The following is a 7,109-nucleotide window of genomic DNA, read 5'->3' on the forward strand; positions in this document are numbered from 1 at the left end:
ATTGCTTAATCATAAATGCTAAACCTGCAGTTCAAGTCTACTGTAAGAAATAAATATGAACATGCTTGTTTATTACTGTCTGAATGGAATCATTACACTAACACAAATCAATGGCCATTTATCTCCCTTGCTAACGAGTATGTTAGCATAGCATTCTTTATAAAATATTAAATCATTTTTCCAAATGTGATGTCTCTCGCACTTCACATATATGGCTGACAAAATGTGTTATATATTCAGTCTGTTTTAGCTACTATAACAAATTGTTGCCTTAAAATCAATCTTTCAGCAAAAATATTTTGGATTATGGAAGCAAATGGCTGCCAGCAGGATTTCAGGATGGCTTTGATGCATTCTTGCATTATACTTTAGTACATGCTATAAATTGATGTTATTATTCATATTTTTTACTATAAACATGTTGACAGAATAAGTAAGCAAGCAAGATTCTCATGGCTCAAAAGAGAAAACTGGAGAAGACTGTTTGCATAAGAGGGGTCTGGATGCAGACTCGGTGCAGTTGCAAGGTGAGCTGCACCCAATGCTTTTAATGCACACACCTAACCCCACCCCTTACCCCTCACAGTGACGTCACTAACTCCATTGAGTGCATTGTGTCTGACATTGCATCTCTGAGATATGCAGTCTCAGTTTGCAAATCCAAGTTTGCACCTAGATTCTATTGGTTTGCGTTGATGCATGCTATAGCACCCCTAGAGGCAGCATAGCGTCAAAATGAAAACATATAACATACATAGTAGCTCCTTTTGTGTCCACCAAAATTAGCAGCACAACTGTTTTCAATTATGTTTCTAGAAATGTATAGAGAGAAATGTTTTTGGATCATCAACTGAGCATACTAGAATGATTTTCAAAGGATCTCAGCAGGAGTTACGACTGCAGAAAATTCAGCTTTAAAAATTGTATTTAATTAATTATTTACTGTAGGTACATAGTTCAGTTATTTCATCATATTTGCGCATATAGATAGCATTAGTCACAGGAACAGCACACTTATTAAAAATCATAGCCATAGACAAGTGTAGTTCGCACATAATGAGCAGAATTTGAACATGGTGGCTCATTGACAGGAACAGAAAGACTTTTCGCAGAATAGCTGCTAAACGCCACAGAAGTACAGCCTCAAAAGTCCCACAGAATCTAATCAGCACCTCTCTAAACCAAGCTCAACAAAAACTATAAATCTCAGATTTACTGCCACCAGGAGCCCGCTTGTATCACAATAACCTGGTATAAGAAGCACAAAAGCCAGCAGCACTGAAGAAAAAACTACTTTTTCACTCCTAGTGGTTCAAGAAAAGCAGGTTTCTTTAACACTCAGTATTTGTTTGTACTGTTGTGTTCATTTTAATTAACTATCCCAACCTGCCGTACAAAACACATGATGTTGGACATATTTAGAAATATATAAAACATATAAATTAAAGCACAATATTGGTAAAAATATATACAGACTACAAAATTTCAACAAAATTACATACATTTTTGTTTTTCTTGTAAGTTATTTTGTTTGTTATTGTTTAACTAGCTCCAGATTTAGCTTCAGTACTGACTAACCTAATGTATATGAACAAATGTAATGTTGTAAAGCATTATAGAAAATATTCATTTAAATGAGAGATTTGGGTGTGCTCATATATGCTAAGCACTGTATATATATATATATATATATATATATATATATATATATATATATATATATATATATATATATATATATATATATATATATATGTAGATAGATATATACACAGGCTCAAACGTCACCCCAGTATTTGAGTGGCACTTCTTAACATTTGTATATACAGTATTACTTCACCACACAACAGTTAGTGAGGCCATTTACTGTAAAAATGCCTTGGATTTCTTGATAGAGCCATCCCACTACACCCAACATCGCCTTTGACACAACATCACCGTGAAGGCACCAAATAGTCTGGCAGCTGTGAACAGACCTATAAATCGGATGCGTTTACTGCCCTCCCGAAGCTCTTTCAAATGAATGATGTACTTAAATCAGTGAAGGTGTAACCGCCCTTTGCTGCCCTAACAGCCTTTAGACACTATAGATTTACCAGTATTGACAGCGCTCAAGTGATAACATATCGATACAGACAGCTTGAACTGATTCACAGTCGATAGGGTTTACAAACTGAACAATAAACACTCACTGTAAATCAATCACATTTATCAGTCACATTACAAGCCACTGGAAAACCGATTTTCTGTTTTAAATGTCAATGGAAGCTTTTAGTTTTGCTGATCCAGCACTGTGAATATTTATCCCATAATTTCAGTGAATGTGAAAACTCGCAAGGATGCTGATTAGATGTCGGCAAACATCTAATTAGTTCTGGTGATGATTGGCCACTTATGACTGCACATTTTACATCGAGTGTGAAATTTAGAACGGTTTTGTTGTTTTGTTAAGGTAAAAATCAAGCATCTCATTTGAAAAGCTTTCATTTGCCTGCAATGAAAGAAAGATACCAAAGTCATTTCTTGAATTAATAACATTTTTTGAGTTAAGTGCTTGTAAACAATTTATTTGGGCTGAACTTAAACAAACAAATTAAGTTGAACATTACTACATTTAATTTGTTTGTTTAAATTCAACCCATATAAATTGTTTGCAACAATTTTGCAGAAATATTTTTTTTTTCAGTGTGGTAAAAAACATTTGTTGCCAGCAGTCAAAACTAACCATGATTAATGGCAAGCTAAGCAGAAACAAGCAAAATCTTACTGAAGCTAGAAACTTCAAATGAAAAACTGAAATTATGTATTTTTATTTATTTGCAATTTTACAGAGAATTGAAACATCTATATCGAATTTAAAAAATAAATAAATAAATAAATAAATAAATAGACACAGTGCTCAGCATAACTGAATGCGCCCCATTTTGAAAATGAATATTTTATCCATTTCTTAGTGAATATAGGCAATGCATTTTGGTGCATTTAAACAAAACAGATTTATTGAACATATATATTTATTAAAATAATATTTTAGTCACCAAACATATTCAGAAATTGAGAGATAATACATTTAAATTCAAGCTATCTCAAAAAAAATACAACCTACAAAATTTCAACTAAAATTCTTTCTTTTTTTTTTTGCTTTATTGATTTTTCCTCTTTTTTTTAATTTGTATTTAATATTTTTCTAAAACATCAATCTTGGTTGGACCGTTATTGTAAGTTATTTTGTTAAATAAGCTCCAGATTTGGCTTCAGTACTTACTAATGTAATGTATATGCACAAGTATAATACTGTGTAGCTTAAATTTAAAAATATGAATTTAAATTTAAAAGATAGATTTGTGAGGGGTGTACTTATATTAAATGATTTAAGTTTTAGAATTATTATATATATATATATATATATACATATATATATATATATATATATATATATATATATATATATATATATATATATATACATATATATATATATATATATATATATATATATATATATATATATATATATATATATATATATATATAAGATTTCAAAGAATTCAAAAAGTTGTTAAAATGTTGTAATGGATTACACTGTATAAATAGAATTTAAAATTAAACTAAGTACAAAATAATACACCAAAAATGTTATTAAACTAAACTAAAATTAAAATGATCACTTCCATTAATATACAGCTATACATACAATGGATCATTTCTGACCAACATGCAAACAAACAGCAGCAGAAAATAAAACTGTTGACCAAAGATTTAACTGTTTTCAAATCACCATTTCAGTTTTAAATATGTGAGGTAAAAAACGAGTTTTAAAAAAATGTGTATTTTTTTATTGTATAAAGTCAAATATTATGTTTTCAGTGGAGCAAAATATATACATAATCGTTCATAAAACTAAAACAGGAGATCTCACTCAAACAAACAAGCGAAGAAGTGTTTAAAATATTTAAGGCATACAGCAGAGAGAGAACGTAAATACACCACAGAGGCAGGAGTGAAAATAAATGCAGCAAGAAAGGTTTTGCAATATTCATGCAATGCCCAGAACATATCTGCTTCTCAAATTCAGTTAGTTCGAACACATCCACTCAAAACATAACTGCAGAACAGCTGACAATGATGCAATCGTTGTCTTTTAAATATACGGTACTAATAATATCAATAACAGTTCAATGCATCAAGTCATCTGCGTTCGCGAATGAATCCAAACACTTACCGGCAAACGGCGAGCAGAAAAGGCGCGGGATGGTTTTAGTCAGTCAGATAATGCTGTGTTTCTGTCGGGTCGTTTCAGATAATGTCATTGTTTGTGTTTATTTTATGTTCTAGTTCAAGTGTCTGGACGGTTCCTGCATCCACAGAGAGCGCGAAACAGAGACTGACTGGCGAGCGCGCGCGAGCAGGGAGGGAGCGAGCGAGAGGCGCGCGCGACTGATCCTGCCTCCTCACCGCGAGTGCGTCTCCATGGTTACACACCTGATCCACTGGGCACCAGCGGGAAGGAGACGCGCTAGTGTCGATGCGACTGGTTTTGAAAGGGTCATGAACTGAGAAAACAAAATTCAATTCATCTCTTGACACAAAATGTCACTGTTCTATAAAAAACAACCTGCAAGTTGAAGAGAGCTGAAATCCTTCTCGTTAGTCTAAAAACAGCTCACAATAAAGCAGCCTGCTAAAACCCCAGCTTGTGAAATGAGCCACTTTATTACGTAATAACTAAACTCGACAGAAGATTAACGCCAGTTTAGCACCTTCCACCGATTCAAACACGGTAGGTAAATAACCAGAGATGAAAACATAGATCCAAGCATAAAACAAATAATAGGAGATGTGCAGAGGCAAGCTGTGGACATCTTTACATTGCCTCCCTTCTGATCCCTACAACAAGAAAGACTTCGACATTGAAAATGACTTAACGTCAATTAAATAGTCAGAATTAACATGCAGGAAAATTATATGGCAACTACCAGACGAAAACAATAGTTGTGTTAGACTTTAAAGGTCCTGTGAAATTAAAATAAAAACATTCAATTTTGTGGCTAATATGTACACATAAATATTCTTTAATATGTACAAAAAGGTATGATTTTAAAAAGCAGACATGTCCCCAAACTCCGCATGCCATGACGCCAAGTACAATGCAATCCTGGATTAACATCTATGTTGATCCTGGAACATCATTTACAGTATGTTCAAAAATGTTATCCATACATATTCCCTACCCCTAAACCCAATCCTAACTGTAAATTTTTCCCAAAATGAAAGGGGAATAATAGTCAGATAACAATCAAGTAGAAGTACATAACCCTAACCGTAAGCCTAAACTTGACATAAACTGTAAACGTGTCACTTAATTCTGATTGGCTGATTGGAATGTTGTTCAAGGATCAACATAGATGTTAATGCAGGAATATGTCCTACTTGGTGAAATCCGGTTGGTGCCAAATGCCACCCAAAAACCATACCGTCATTGGGACATAGACATATCTTGCTAACATGTATGAATGGTGTTGTACAAATTCATACAAATTAGACACTATATCAAAGTTACTAATGGCTGTGAGATTGTGTTGATATGTGCTCAGTATTTTAGAGTGTATCCGGGCAGTTTCAGTCTGTGAAGAATGTAATCACACATACAGATGTTTACATCTGTGAGCGCAAGACTGCCCTATCAAACCTTTGAAAAAAATGTTAACACAAATTGTTAGTCAATCACACAAGCATTTCAGAGTCTACAATCTGTTAACCCATATTTATACTGTGTGCTCAGATGAGGATGGTTATTACTGGCCAGAAAACAGTTTATTACTTGTAAATGATGATGTTTTTGGATGTAAAACTCTTGTTAACATTATGAGAGCAGATTAAAAAAATAATAAAAAGGGCAGTTCATGACCCCTTTAAAATGCTCAAGATTTAATCCCCTGGTGTGAGTTACACAGCAGAAACAAAAGCGGTAATATTCTATAATGGACTTTCTAATGAACATCCTGACCAGACACATACAATTACACCACTCTTGCTCTTCTTGTTTTTCCTGAAAAAGGCAACATGCTGGCTGGGCCCAATCACATAGGGTTCTTCAACTTCTCTGCCAAAATGTAATATTTTGTTGTGTCCCAAATTCTGGGCGCAAACCTGTTACTTCCCAGCGGACACACAACATCATAAGACGTTAATATTAGGTTAGATTTAGGTCGCCAACATCTAAGGACAATGTTATTCTGATGTCCAATAACACTGAAATGACGTTGATGTTTTGTGGATTTTAGGTTCTGTTGGAAAGTGGCCAAAATCTCGTCATATCCTCATATTGATGTCATACACTGACATTTATTCGTCAGTTATGGCAACCAAAATCCAATGTCTGATAGACGTCATATTGGTAACGTCCACACAACGTGATGCTGTAACATCATTAGATGTTGATATTTTGTTGTTCTTAGGTTTTGTTGGAAGTTAACCAAAACGCAATGTCTGTCCGACATTGACGTCGGCCTGACGTTAAGTTCTGCCGTCAACCTGATTTTCATTTCCAAACAAAATGCAACGTCCCATGGTTGGAAATATCTAACCAGATTCAATGGAAAGACATTTGGTCTTTGTCTGTAAAATATTTAATAACTAACAAAATTTGAGAAATTTCATTTAAACTGTTACACAAACAGTTTACCCAGCCAAGACATTTTCCAAAAAAAATTAAGTCGGATATACTTTAAATACATGCTGCTCTTTCTGTAATATTCTTAATGAGACAGCCGATCATATTTCATATATATATATATATCATATTTCATATATATATATATATATATATATATATATATATATATATATATATATATATATATATATATGTATATATATATATATATATATATATGTATATATATATATATATATATATATATATATATGTGTGTATGTATGTGTGTGTGTGTGTGTGTGTGTGTGTGTATGTGTGTATGTGTGTATGTGTGTATGTGTGTATGTGTGTATGTGTGTATGTGTGTATGTGTGTATGTATGTATGTATGTATGTATGTATGTATGTATGTATATATATATATATATATATATATATATATATATATATAT

The 7,109-nt window shown here is 32.9% G+C and overlaps 1 protein-coding gene across 1 annotated transcript in view; it reads right to left on the minus strand.

Annotated features, from left to right (window-relative positions):
* The window catches only part of rims3 (regulating synaptic membrane exocytosis 3), a 130,152-nt gene extending 125,783 nt beyond the window's left edge, over positions 1 to 4,369 (minus strand). The window contains exon 1 of the mRNA XM_056480160.1: positions 4,223 to 4,369. The gene's annotated coding sequence lies outside the window, so the exon portion shown is untranslated. The remainder of the gene's footprint in view (positions 1 to 4,222) is intronic.
* Between the last annotated feature and the right edge of the window lie 2,740 nt (positions 4,370 to 7,109).

Source organism: Danio aesculapii, chromosome 19, assembly GCF_903798145.1.
Source record: "Danio aesculapii chromosome 19, fDanAes4.1, whole genome shotgun sequence".
NCBI lineage: Eukaryota > Metazoa > Chordata > Actinopteri > Cypriniformes > Danionidae > Danio > Danio aesculapii.